The sequence below is a fragment of the Palaemon carinicauda genome, chromosome 6 (assembly GCF_036898095.1).
Source record: "Palaemon carinicauda isolate YSFRI2023 chromosome 6, ASM3689809v2, whole genome shotgun sequence".
Lineage (NCBI taxonomy): Eukaryota > Metazoa > Arthropoda > Malacostraca > Decapoda > Palaemonidae > Palaemon > Palaemon carinicauda.
Genome location: NC_090730.1, coordinates 56,634,884 through 56,649,883, shown reverse-complemented (window position 1 = coordinate 56,649,883; position 15,000 = coordinate 56,634,884).

Sequence of the window (15,000 nt, the reverse complement as noted above, 5' to 3'; positions counted from 1 at the left end):
TGAAGAGTACTAACTGACAGGTTACAGTAGGACAGGTGTAGGTCTACTTATCACTAAGAAGATTCCCTTTCACCAACGAGTTCCAAGAACCATTCCAGATTTTTTAGAAGAGCAGTGACAGGACCTACGTAATCGATATACCTGGAAAAAGTAAAAATCAAAGGAAGGCCATGTTAACTTCGAAACTAGATTTCAGCAAGAAATTCCCCATCCAAGTGGATGTGTTGGATAATGGCATTAGACCTCTCTTATTGCAAGAAGTTGAGGAAGGAATTTTTCACACTGTATGTTTTATTTTGTCAAAGCTAACGACATATCAGCAGGCATACTCGACAGTTGAAAAGGAACTTCTAATAAGAGGAAAAATAAAAATCAAAGGTTAACTAGGTGGTCATCATGTTAGAAAGTACATTGTATTAATGTAAAGCATATATCAAGTAAGGATAACGAGGTTGCAGATTATTTATTTCAGGGTGAATTGATGGACTCAGGCCTAGATTAATTTTTTTTTCTTACGAAGCGGGTCTAGTGTAGAGTAAATATTTTATCTATGTATCTCATACGTGTATTTAAGAGGTGCATAGCCAGATCACTAAGGTGAGTTCCTCTAATGAAAGTATGAATCTTGTATGGAAATTACGTAAGGCTTTCATCATTAGTTTCATTGTATTTTTCATTGAAGTCAGTATATGTGAGTTTACGTTAATTTTAAGAATTAACTTTTTATTTCACATATTTTGTTATGAAGTCATTCGTAATATGTTTAAGAGTGCAATATAACACTACCGAGTAGGAACGAGGTGGTGAGTAATTTTCTTTTTTATGTTTTCTTGAGTTATTTCATCGTTTTTGTGAGAGAATACGCAATTCTCATATTTGCCATGTGATTTGAAAGGTTCTTGAAGATCCCAGCGTTAGATTATCTTTTTTTTTAATGTTTGAAAATGGAGATGGGTGCAGCTGCTGAGAGAGGGTTACTGGCAAGCGAGATTTGATTCTCCTGTTCGATATGTGATAATTGGTAACTCTGGCGTTGCTGAGCCCTTCCACAAGCTTCTAGACTCCTGAATAAGAGGGATGTAGAATAACGAAGTCATTATATATATGCCCATAGGGATATGTAGGACAGAAGAAAAACACAAACTGTCTTGTGAAAGAGCGAAAGATCATTCTCTGTCTTTCAAGTGCCACGAGTGTGTCGTCTCCAAAGTGTATAAATCTAAATACAGCATATATCGTGTGTAATATGTTGAACCGTTACTGAAAACTTCAAAGGTGATTTCAATTCATTGTGTCATTATGCGTGCTGGTGTTATGTATTTTTTACCTGGGCCTCTGCAAGTATGATATTTGAAGTGTTTATTTTGGCTTTACTTCGTGTGAGCTAAAATTTTTTAGTTTAACAATTACTTTATGAATTTTTTTTAAAAGCTCAATCCTTAAAGTGTTAGATGTCTATTTTCATTAGTTATCAAGACTCAATATTGATGTAAGATTTAATTTCCTGTGAAAGAAGTATTCATATAATTTTCAGATTTTTTTTTTTTTTTATAATCTATGTTATGCACAGACATAATATTTCGAGTGATTTATATTTTATATAAATCCTTTCGAAGTATTATAATTTTTATAGAATATATCTATTTTTGTGAAGAATGTATTATTTCGTTCACCTGTTAAGAGGTTGTTTTGAATAGATCTTAATAATAATTACCCATTGTTGTTTTAAGTGTACTCAAGAGACGTTTTGATATACAATATTTTCATGTATTGGGATCTGAGAGTTATAAGATTTCCTCACAGTTTGGTTATTATTCTTATATAACAGATATGTGTCAAAACAAACAGGGCAGTTTGGAACTTGAAATACTGTGTAGCTTGCCAAGTGTAATGTATAATATGTATATATATATATATGCCGAAGGTTCATTAAAGATTTCCCTTGACTACTTCCGACAGATAAAGACAATCTAAACTTAGAACAGTTATTAGTCTTTCTCTACTAGGTTCCATCCAGGGTCTTGCTTTTTTTTCCATCATTTTATGAAACTCTGGAGACCTTGTTTGTAAAAGTCAGTGGATTGAGAATCAATCTATGACTCCTCCTTGGAAATCAGTGTCTCATTATCTGGAAAACGTGTTCCCTTAAAAATTACTTCATGGTTGGAGATATATGAAAGTCAGATGTTGCCTTGACACTAGGATAAGGGGAGCACAAAAGAATTTTATGCCACCAGAGTGCACTGCATTTCTCTCTGGTCAATATGCACGTTTTTGACAGTAGTATTTCCTTGGTAAAGAATTCTGTTAGTTTTGAGTTTGATCGATTCTTGCAATTTACACAGAATTGAAGCCCAGTAAGTCCCAGTAACTGTGGTATACCTGGCCATGGAATCCACCATGATAACTCCATGAGGGTCTCAAAAGACTGTAAGTATGACCTTCCCTGCAGAGGGTTGCAATCCTGCCTTTTTTTTTTTTTTTTTTTTTTGAGGTGGTGAGTCTAAGTACTTTCACTGCATAGGCTAGACTTATTCTCAGAATCATAGTGATGGATGAATGTTTCATTCCGTATCATAATTCTGTCAAAAAGTCTACTTGGCTTTGGTGACACATATCCAAAAGTGTGTTTGAGCAATCCAATCGTTCCTGTTTCTAAAATTGAGTAAAAAGCCTTGGAATTTACCATGCACACAACTTATACATATGCAAATGATACTGAAGGATTTTTTCCACAGTCCTGGCACTCATCTTCATAATTTGTGCTAACTGATGAACAGTTATATGTCGATCTTCCATAATGATAGTCTCTACTTGATTAATAGTCTCTTCATCAATAGCTTAATGGTAGCAGGGTCCAAGAACGGATGCTATTTCGACAGATGTTCGACAACAGTTTAACTGGCAATGCTAGTGTTTTATATCATATGATAGAGCAGCATCTCCATAAGTTTTTTCTTTTTATTTCATCGAAGTTCTGTTATGGTATGCAATCTATCAAATATAGAAACCTGACTGGGTCCATCGCCACACCTTACTTCAATCAAACACTGGTGAGAGGGGAGCAATTTGAATTTAGTGGTGTAAATTTTCATGTGACCTATACACTATTTGACCAATACACAGCTGAGATTTTAGTCAGATATATTAATCATAAGTGGGTCAGTGGAAATGTATAATGGTATATCGGAAAAATTATTGTGGAAATATGCAAGTCCTTTTAAGCAAAGTCCATATTCCAGTTACTATTAGCAATATTGATAAAGTTTCTTCCCTATTATCAAACACATGCGAACTAAATCGGAAGCCTGTTTATATGATGTCTTAAAACATATAAACAGGATATTATTTTACATGTATTATCACAGTGTACCAAGGAGGTTATATTACAGCAGGTAACAAATATTGCATAGATATCATAAGCGTTTTATGAAAAAAAAAAAAAACACTTAATTGCAAACATAAGTTATGTTAGGCTCCTAGTAGAATTCTAGGTTTTTGAACAACTGGGTGTATATATGATTACATCGACGGTATCGATCTTCACAAAAAATATGCATCATCTCTTGAAAAAGAAAAACAACGATGGGAATTGAGTCTAAAAACAGATAATTATCTGGGAACTCTTGACTTTATCACCATACAGATATGTAAATATATCTATCTATTTATGACACAAAAAGGTCAATCCCCTCGTGATCAAGAACAGAATTTAAGAAAAAAATATGAATATAGTATGTACAGTTAGATGTGCTAATGGGGCAGAGGCAGAATTTTTTCTAAATTATACATAAATTCTCAAGTTGCTATTAAAGACATTGAAATAGGCTATATGAAAATAAAGGTATTATTCTGATTCTACTGATGAAAAGGCACAGATACCCTGAAATTAGCTACATAATTATTGAGAAATAGCCTCGAATAGTGAATCTACATCAAAAGTTAGGCATTATTAGAAAAGCTTACAGCATGAGCTGTAACCATACTTAAATCGCTATACCCCTATATGCAAAACCTAAATTCGAAATTTAATTACATGAGGAATTCCTATCATCCAAATAGAGTTTTGTAGTATTCTTGATATAAGCTAATAGTTTACAAACAAAATAATGCCTCAAAAAACTGATAGAAGTTGAAAGTCCTCGTACTTTAGACATCCATCTTTGCAGGTCTGATACTTGCCAGGTGATATGCTTAAACTCTCGGAACATATTCAAGTATATCTCCAGGTATTTGACAGTAATAACACAAGGGTGTGTAATATTATTTTATATTGGAAAATGAGTGTACCTAAAATAAAAAAAAAAGAAATAGAAACGAAAAGGAAAGAAAAAGAAACCAAAAAATAAAGGGCAACAAAAAAAAAAAAACATGAAAAATAACGTTTCTTTTATTTCAAAAATGTAGCAACTGTGGATGCAGCTCATGGAGCTATTACCCGTAAGGACACTGTCTGAGATAAGACACTTGTAAATATTTATAAATAATTGAACTGTGTTACATGTACATATTTGATGTTTGCTGTTTTCATGTAAATAAAATGCTTTCTTATTTCAAAAACGCTTATTTGTCTCTTTAACCTTGAAATAAAGTAAAAGAAAAACGGAAACGAAACAAAAATAAAGAAAGGAAAGAAAAAGAAACAAAAAAATAAAGGGCAACAAAAAACAAACCAAAAAATAAACGTTTCTTTTATTCAAAAAAATGGAACAGCTGTGGATGCAGCTCTTGGAGCTACTACCAGCAAGGGTCTGAGATGAGACAATTGTAAATATTTGTAAATAATTGGACTGTGATACTTGTACATATTTGATGTTTACTGTTTTCATGTAAATCAAATGTTTTCTTATTTTTCTCTTTAACCTTAAAATAAAGTGAAAAAAAATCGAAAACAAAACAAAAACTAAAAAACAAAAAAGGAAAGAAAATGAAATAAAAAAAAATGAAGGGCAATAAAAAAAGAACACACGGAAATTTGACGTTTCTTTAATTTAAAAAATAGATCAACTGTGGATGCCGCTCATCGAGCTACAACTATTCTTTCTTGCCAAGGAACAGCACCAGCAAGGGACATATAATTATGTGAAAGGTAGTCTCGCTGAACATTTGCATCCTTCTGGGTATGAATGCCGGTTAGAGACAGCAATCCTTGCAGGTGTTGCTCAGTCCTCATTGAACCAGGGATCAGGTCATGTGTGTCCGGATCTTTGCGGTATAATTCTGAAATTGCGTGTGGGTATATGATGAAGATGAGGTTGTGCAGGACAAAGGTACACTGGATGATCAGGTTGATGGCGTCGGGGTGCTGATGCATTGTCGTCAAGAAGCAACGGAACATTTGACATAAAATTCTAAGGGAATTCTCTACGACACGTTGGGAACGAGACAACTTGTAGCTATATATGCGTTCCCGGAGGACTTGTGACCGATGGGAGAATAGTTTCATTATCCAGGTTCGGAGAGCAAAGGCGTCATCCGCTATAAAGTGATAAGGCACTGGCTGGTCATCATTAGGGAGTGGTTCTGGTTGATGAACTCCAGCTCTGTTTCTCTTCTAAAGCATCATGCAGGGAACAGTTACTCCTTTTTCCTCCATCCGATGCACCACCCTCTGCCCCAACATCCACATGGAGGAACTTGTAGGTATCATCTGCCACTGCCATCAGTAAAATGCTGTGGAAGCCCTTATAGTTGTAGTAATAATAGCCAGCATTGGGTGGCTTCTTTATGGTGATGTGCGTGCCGTCCGCAGCTCCCACACAGTTGTGGTAATTCCATTTGGAGCTGAACCTGGCACCAACTTCCTTCCACTCCTCTTCAGTTTTGGGGCAGCACGGCACTTCGTCTTTGTAGACCACGATGATGGCTTTAGACACCTAGGGTATGAACGGACAGAGGGTACTTGCTTCAACCCTGAAGCTCTACTGCAGACTTTGATAGGAATTTCCGGTGGCTAAGAAGTGGAGGGTGACAACCAGTTTGAGTCCAACTTCAAGCGGTTCCCTCATGTAGGTGGACTGCTTCTGTAGGCGAGGGGTTAACTTTTCAACCATTTCTTGGAAAAGGTCAGCTGTGATTCTGAGGTAATTTTTGAAGCCCCATTGATCTTCCTTGTGGAGTTCAGTCAGTACACTGTCATACTGTCCAAACTCGTGCCTTCTGGTTAATCATTCTCTGAACCACACTTTCTTTTGTGTCTTTCTTCGAGGTGGGGTTGCCTTTTCTTGCTCTTTTGCCTCTGCCAGCCTTTTCTGCTGCTCGTCAACAATGGCTAGAGCAGCTGCCAAGTATAGGAATCTTTTCTTCTTTGTAATGGTGTCTCTGAAAGTAAGCATGGTTGTCTCTTCCAAAGTCAATCCAAAAATGACCGAGAGTTGCAGAGGCTGCGTTTTTATAATACCATAGGCAAGTCAGCACGACATCATCCGAATTGCGGAAACTCGTTGTGCTAATGCGGGAAGTGCGCAAACAATGCGCAAACTATGCGCTTGCTATGCATGAACTCATCATGCCAGTTCTTGTCAATATGGACATGAACGGGCACGCATTCGTGAACTATTCGTGAACTTGTCGTTAACTCATCGTGAACTATACGTAAACTAGCCGTGAACAGTGTGGGACCTTCCCAGTTCATGCCCCAAAACGGCATGACTTTCCACAACAAATTCGTGGCCAAAATTCGTGCAAGGGTCAGGGTGGCATAACACTTCCTGAATCTTAATCATTGATAAAAAAAAAAAGCACTGACGAATTACTAACTTTCACATACTAGCGTTGTCCGTACATCGGTGATATAGCTTAAACATATTCAACTATTGCTTCCATTTGAATTTGAATTCAAAACTATTTTACTTGTAGCATAATTTGAAACCTTTGAATACCTAGTGCTCTATCTTACTTTGTCTCTCACTCACTCTTTAGCATGTATTGTTCATATTTGTTTACTATTTCTTGTCCTCAAACAAATACTTCTCCACCATTGCTCACTTCTTTTTCAATTTAGAGCAAGATTGTAAACAGTCTTTATACAGAAACTATTTCATAAAGGTTATTTATTTTGTGAATGATGACTGAAAACCTTGATTGTTTCTTGACGTCAAGATACTCCAGAATATCCCTACACCTTTCTAAGTCTATATACCGAGGCTTGCTGGAGTAAATTTTTCCGCCAAGAATTTTCTGTGGGGCTTCAAGTTTTATAAATAAAAAATGTTTCTTTTTTATTTCTTATTGTGTCATATATAACTTTTTTTCTATGCTCAATGTGCTATAGACACTGTTCCAGTGACAATAACTTGCAGTCAAAAACCAAAAGCACAATGAATGTCAAAGTAACTATGAAATATTTCACTCATGGTGAAAAAAAAAAATTATGAATACATGCTTTTAAAGAAGGAAAATAAAGAGAATTTCCACGAACAAGATGGATATGAATAAGATATTTGAATTGCTAGTAGATTATAACGTAACTTAAGCAGATAATTTAATTTACCCTTAATAATTGATTAACTCTAAGAAATTTATTGATCACAAAAACATACCTCAAAAAGTTGTATGGTCTACAACAGTAATATATAAAATGGTTTCTACGTGATTAAAAAATATATATATTAAATAAAAAAGAATAAATAGCCACAATAGTGAGAAATGTGGTGGGGAAAGAATTTACAGCATGATTACCAAGAAAATAAAAGGTCTTGTATATTAGGATAGGAGAATGAAGACATAATCTATATTATAAGCAATAGCACAATTTGATTCTAATGATATAGGATTGGAATGAATGCTAATTGACATCATAAAAAAGAACATGATTGAACTATATCTAAGGTGTAATATGGAAGAGAAAAGATGAATAAACAAATTCATAAGAACTAGGAGTACATATAAATGAACGCTATATAATGAAAATTAAGGATCAAACGGGAGAGAAGATATGTAAAGTGATTACACACATAATGCTCAAAGGATCAATTTACAAATGAGAATATATAAAATGTTCTAAAGCTACAAGATGGAATGAAAAATCAACACATAAAAATCCAATAATAGATGAATATTAGAAAAAAAAATACCATGGATTTACTCCTGGATCTCAATGATCAAAGTTATTATACACTTCAACGCCTCCTGATAGCTTTCAATCCACAGTCAATAAATATGAAGAGATTATAGCAAGCATTTACCTGGAAATGCCATATCTACCAAACTATGCTCCGTTTCAAGATAAAGAATTAGGTCGTGAATTAAGACGCAGCTTCATCCTTCAATTAATGAGTGATGCGCTAGTTTTCTTGCTATAAACTATTGTAAGAATAGAAGATGTAGATAAACTGGCGAAATATTATAAAATAAGCCAGAAAAAGAATGTCGGTGAAGTAAAGCACTCAAACATAAAAGTAGGCTATTCGACAACAGGCAAGTCTTAATCTAACTTTAAGCCACGTTTAGGAAAACACGTAGCCTAGGAAATCAGATAGTGTGACTAACGACAATTTGTTAAAAAACCTTGGCTTCTTCCAGTGAAGAGGCTATTAAAAGTTAAAAAGTTGTTCTTGCATCTATAGGCTATTACCGATAAATAAACCATGAAAGAATTGCATTACTAAAAAAAAAAAAAAAAAATGTTATGCAATAAGAAAAAATAAACCTCTTTAGATCAACATGAGCTTGGTGGTTTTGCGGAACTCAAATGCTATTTTTGTTTGTGCAAAGTCTTTAAGGTTATCATTTTTTTTAAGGAAACTATAGTAAGGTGCGTTCAAAAGGTATAATAATCAAGCATGGAATATCAAGAACTTTAAGACCAATTTAATTTGCAATATAATTAATCTTAAATTTCCTCCCCCATTTTACAATATCTTACAACCAAAGTACATAGAAACAGTTGTAAACGCACTTTGTGTAGGAAATAAAAACAGTAGTGGATAACACCATGTTCGGAAGCATACAACATTTGTATATTTCAGTTCACACTATGCCTGGAAGTGCTGTAAGTTTGGGGTATATGAACTATGTACCTTAGGCATGATATTAACCTGTGACTTTTTTTTTTTCACAGGCTTTGTGCACTGACCTAAATGGATGATAAATGTAGAAGTCCGTAAGTGTATAAGGAAAAGGTAAATGAGTTTTTTTTTTTTTTTTTTTTTTTTTTTTTTTTTTTTTTTTTTTTTTTTTTTTTTTTAGCCAGGGCTTCAAGCATTACTTAATATGGAATAAATATGTGTTATATGTAGTCATGAGAGGGATAACAAGATTTAAAAGCAACGGTAACATTAGTGTGTGTTATATTTCAACGTCGTTGTAATACTTTAAACGTAGAGTAATATAAGTGAGAGAAGTGTTAGAAGAAATGCTGAAAAATGCTCGTAGGGGGTGAAATATAATGTTTTTACAATGTTTATCATTGATTTCGGAATGTTTATAAAGAAATGACAAATCTCTGTCTTGGGTTTATTAATTAGAGTGATGCAGTAAATACTGTAAATGCCAATATAAAAGCTCATTAATGAAAAAATAGAAAAATTGGAATGAGTATGGTAGATAATACAAGAGAAATATAAAAGGAGAATACCAAATAATCTGGAGCAAGTCTTAGAAATGACCTGTTGTTTTGAAACAATTTCTGGGGACTGCTGGAACAAATTTTTTGTTATTGGACGATAAAAAAAATGTAAGTTGTAGAGGTTACGATTTATGGAGTGATATTAACGGAGAAGGATTTTATAATATATGTGGATGAATCTTGAGATATAGATAAAATTATGAAATTATTATTATTATTATTATTATTATTATTATTATTATTATTATTATTATTATTACTTGCTAAGCTACAACCCAAGTTAGAAAAGCAGGATCTATAAGCCCAGGGGCTCAAACAGGGTAAATTGCCCAGCGTGGAAATGAAAAAAAGGAAAAATTAAATGTTTTAAGAAGATTAACATCATTAAAATTAATATTGCCTATATAAACCATATAAACTTAAAAAAGGAGAAAAAACAAGAGGAAGAGAAATTAAATAGAATAGTGTGCCCTAGTGTACCCTCAAGCAAGGGAACTCTAAACCATGACTGTGGAAGACCATGGTACAGAGGCTCTGATATTACCTGCGGCCAGAGAACAATGGTTTGATTTTGGTGTGTCCTTCTCCTAAAAGAGTGGATTACCATAGGTAGAGAGTCTCTTCTACCCTTAGCAAGAGGAAAGTTGCCACTGAACAATTACAGTGCTGTAACCCCTTGGGTGAAGAGGAATTGTTTGGTTGTCTTAGTTTTGTCAGGTGTATGAGAACAGAGGAGAATATGTAAAGAATATGCCAGACTATTCGCTGTATGTGTAGGCAAAGGGAAAACGAACCGTAACCGGAGAGAAGGATCCGATGTATTACCGTCTGGCCGGTCAAAAGACGCCATAACTCTCTAGTGGTAGTATCTCAAAAGGTGGCTGGTGCCTTGGTCAACCTACTACCTTATAAAGATGGATTTGCCTGGATTGTGAGAGTATAGTGAATTATTGAGAGGAGTGGAATTCTGGTAGTGAAAAGATTTCAAGACGTATATATAGGCAAGCCCAGAAACTGTGTGATGGATGGCATTAAATATATTTTCAAACGGCTTATGAAACTCACAATATGGCGTTGAATAGTTCAGCATCTGTAGAGAATCTTGGTGTAATGCTGATGGGTCTCTTGTGTTCTCGTAAATAATGGTTTTGCTGAACAACCTTTGTACACGCTGGCCTCACCAAAGTTACAGCAGTTGGAAGTTAAATTTTATGGTACTACAATTTTTTACCTCACTCTAGAATCACCTTTACATAAACCAGAAACCAATTCAAACTTACCAAATTCTTTTCCTTTTAACAGGGTGCCAAAATCTTGTTTCATAATTAATATATGAATTAAAAAGTTGTTATTCATCTCAATATATCTGTTTTCTTTATTCCTTATAATAGTTAATACGTTACTTCTTTCTCTCTCCTTTCTTTAGTGGGCTACTTTGCCTGTTGGAGACCGTGGGTTTGTAACGTTAGGCTTTTCTATTTAAGGCTGTAGACTGAAAAGTAATAATAATCATCATCATTATCCTTATCTGATCTTATGCATATTGACGCAAAGGGCCTCGGTTAGATTTCACCAGTCGTCTCCATCTTGAGCTTTTAATTCCATACCTCTCCATTCATCATCTCCTACTTTGCGATTCATAGTCGTCAGCCATGTAGGCCTGGGTCTTCCAACTCTTCTAGTGAAGCCCAGCTGAACATTTAGTGAACTAATCTCTCTAGGAGGGTGCAAGGAGCATGCCCAAACCATCTCCATCTATTTCTTATCATGATCTCATCCATATATGGCACAATGCGATGATAGCGTGAATAACAAGAATAATATTATTTCTAAGGTAAAGGAATATGACAAACCAATGCTAAAAGAACTATACCTTTACTATATTTGTAAACAATACTTTAATATACTATTCATATCATTGTATCAACAGCTTATGAAATATCTTAAGGCTCCTTTTCAAAAAAAATAATTTTACTGAAGTTGAATAATATATGTATGTAAATTAGTGCAAAGGCTGAGAAACTTTGTTTATTAGTAACTGAACTCTGAATATTCATAAAGAACAAGTTACACGGGTATTATAAATAATCTCGTAAGATAGTAGAAAAAATATATATGTTTTTTTAGGTATAGATTATAAATCATGTGAAAGTTATGCCCAAAGAACTCTGAGCTTGAACATGAGGAATAGTTTTATTTTTTTTAATTAAATAACTTTCCTTGCATATCTTTTACAAGTAACGATTGATAATAGGCTTCTTATGAACACCACTATAGTAGACAAGACATCATATTTCATGTTGATCACTGTTGAAATTTTGGTCAAAACTACTTAAAACCATTTTCTCCTCTATTTAAGCCTGTAGGATACTAATCAGTAACTCAATCTTTCTTAGTATGCAAGCCAATTAATTTTTGTCTTTTAGTATGCTGCATAATTCTCTTAATGCGTTTCCTTCACCTTTAATCATATTTCTCTTCATACATATGTCCCTTAATTCACCTCTTTGTTATCAAACTACCATCAAACTAGACGAAGCCTTTTTTCCCAGATGTAATTCAGCTTGCTCTGCTATCTGATATCTATAATTTTCACCTTTCAAACTCTGCGTATGTTACTCATATAGTTGATAAAAAAAAAAAAAAAAAAAAAAAATCCTTCGATCTTTGTACCTGTATTTTCATTTACATTCCACAACGCATTCATATTTTTTTTTTTTCACAAGGAGATTGTTTTAAAATCACTTCATCTGTGAGTTTTAATTTAACGAACCTTTTGCCATAGCTTTTATAGTTTTGCATATTATGATATTTAAAATTTTTTCACCATAATGCTACTTATGTTTGTCGTATGAAATGTCACAACCAATCATGAAATTTCTGGCATACATTATCAAAATTCCCATACGACTATTCGTTTCCCCTTCATTCATCATAATTTCACATCATTACTCTTAATAGATTTCGTTCTATACTTCCTCTCCATGCCTTCGAGGACTCTATCAACTAAACTATCAAAAGAGATATAAGTTTATGACAAGTTACCGAACATATTCCTCTCAAATTCACGAATCTGTTCTTGGACCTTAAATAAACCCATTTCTAATATGATAGCTTAATTTTGAGTTTTCAACATGTTGTTATTCATGATGAATATATAACCATACCACTCGTGATTTTAATCAATGTAAATATTAGCCATGCTGTTATTTAATAGAAAATTCTACCTTTGGAATATATATCCACTGGAATTCATTTATGATAATAGCTTTTGGCTGGGCAAGAATTCGATCCCTTGTCTTCTTAGCCGAAATCATACCTGCGAGGACTTTATCAATTGAGCTATAACGAGAAATATGACTTTAGGACAAATTCCCCTACATATTCCTTTAGGTCTGTTTTCTTCATTCGTAAAAAAAAAAAAATAAAAAAAAAAATTGCTTATTTAGAAATTGTTTTAAGATCTTCGGTAATCGATCTATTCTGAAGTGATTTCATTCTTTTATTCTACCTTGTTTCGAGTATTGTTTTTTTTTCTGGCTGTACTTTTGCAGCTGACTATCATCTTAATTTTTTGGACAAAAACTTAGGGTCTATTAACTTTCTTATTCCTGGTCTGGATAATAATCGTTCAATTAGTTCTCTTATACAGGTTGCATAAGATATTTTTTTTTCTAATTCTGACCATCCTTTACATTCAGTTCTTTCGAGACAGTTCTACCCTTTTCGTAATAATATGCAGGCAGTTAATTCTAAAAGTCAGGCCTACTCCGCCATGAAGCTTAATACTACACAATACTCTATAAGCTTTATTGCAGCTATGACCAAGTTGTGGAACAATCTTCCTAATCCTGTAGTTGAATCAGTAGAACTTAAATTTAAATTTTCAGCAAATGCTTTTATGTTGAACAGGCAGACATAAGTCTTTCAATAGTTTATGTATGAAATATATGTTTTGATGTTCTTAACGAGTTTGAAAAGATTTTACTTAATTGTTCATTACTTCCTATACTGTTTATTTATTTCCTTATTTCCTTTCCTCACTAAGGTATTTTTTCCGGATTGAGCCCTTTGACTTATATCATCTTATTTTTCCAAATAGGGTTGTAGCTTCCTTACTTACTTTGGGGGACTCGGACCAGTCTGATCCATTGCCGCTTTAACCGTTCGTCTCCAGAAAGCCCTATCCTCCGGAAGCTCCAACCAGTCCTTAGGGTCTGTTCCCAGGATGTCCAAATCTTCAATTACGTTATCTATCCATCTCTTTTTTTTCCTCGACATATCATATCCGAGTTAGGTTTACTTGATAAACTGTGTTGGGGCTAAGATAGAATCAAAGTGGTAATTATATTTTGCTTGCAAATCACGTGTAACGTCCCTAGTACCATAATATTTCTGCAACAATACTAGCTAACCTTTGATCCATAGTGTTCCTGTTTTCAACATCCTTTCTTTTAAATATTTTTGTTGCTGCTCCCTTCACATCTTTATTGTTTTGTGTTGTGAAAGACCTCAGTTGTAAAAGATTTTTAGTCTGAAATGTCAAACACTTTTCAATGTCTATCTCGTCTGAGCTCCTATTTAGGTCGGTCATAGCTTCCATATTATATGTATTCAGTTAAAACGTATCACAATATTCAGCTAGCAAAATCAAATTACCTTTTTATTATTAAGTTACTATATATCTTTTCAGCTCTTCACTTAGAAAATCGGTATATTCATTTTCGGTTAGTGAAAGTACTGAAAAAATGAAAAGTGTTTGTTTCACTGTGCACATATATATAGACAATATTATTCCAATGCCAGTTTAAATTAAACTTATTCCCTTCAATCAGCTGCCAGTTTATTTTTGCTCTCAATAGTTAAATGAAGTAAATTTAATATAGCATGCACTAGATGTGCATTTAGCACCCTCGAATTATTTACAAAGGCCTAAATAGTAAATTCTACTAAAAATATTTAGCATTTTAGTAATAAGGCACCTTTCTGAAATTTTTACATAATAATAATAATAATAATAATAATAATAATAATAATAATAATAATAATAATAATAATCCGTTGAAAAGACAGCTATTCCTAGGATAAAGATAACCTTATTCAAGGTAATATCATTGTTGAGAGATATATTTAGATATCTAATTGTAATGTTTTTTACATATGAATTATGCTGTAAGCATATGTAAACAATCTCTGCTCTATTGTAAATGCTGTACACTTGAAATATTTGTAGCTTATCCATTAAACCACAAAGCATAATGCTGATTCTATAAGCGGGCGATATTTCTTAACTTTTAGTGGCGTACTAAGTGAGGAGATATAAAATTTTCCTTTACATATTTTTTGCTATAACATTTTCGAGTGTGGTCTTCATTTTAATCCCTCTTCATGTCAGATATAATCCGTTGAAACCCGTCACAACCATTTCGTAG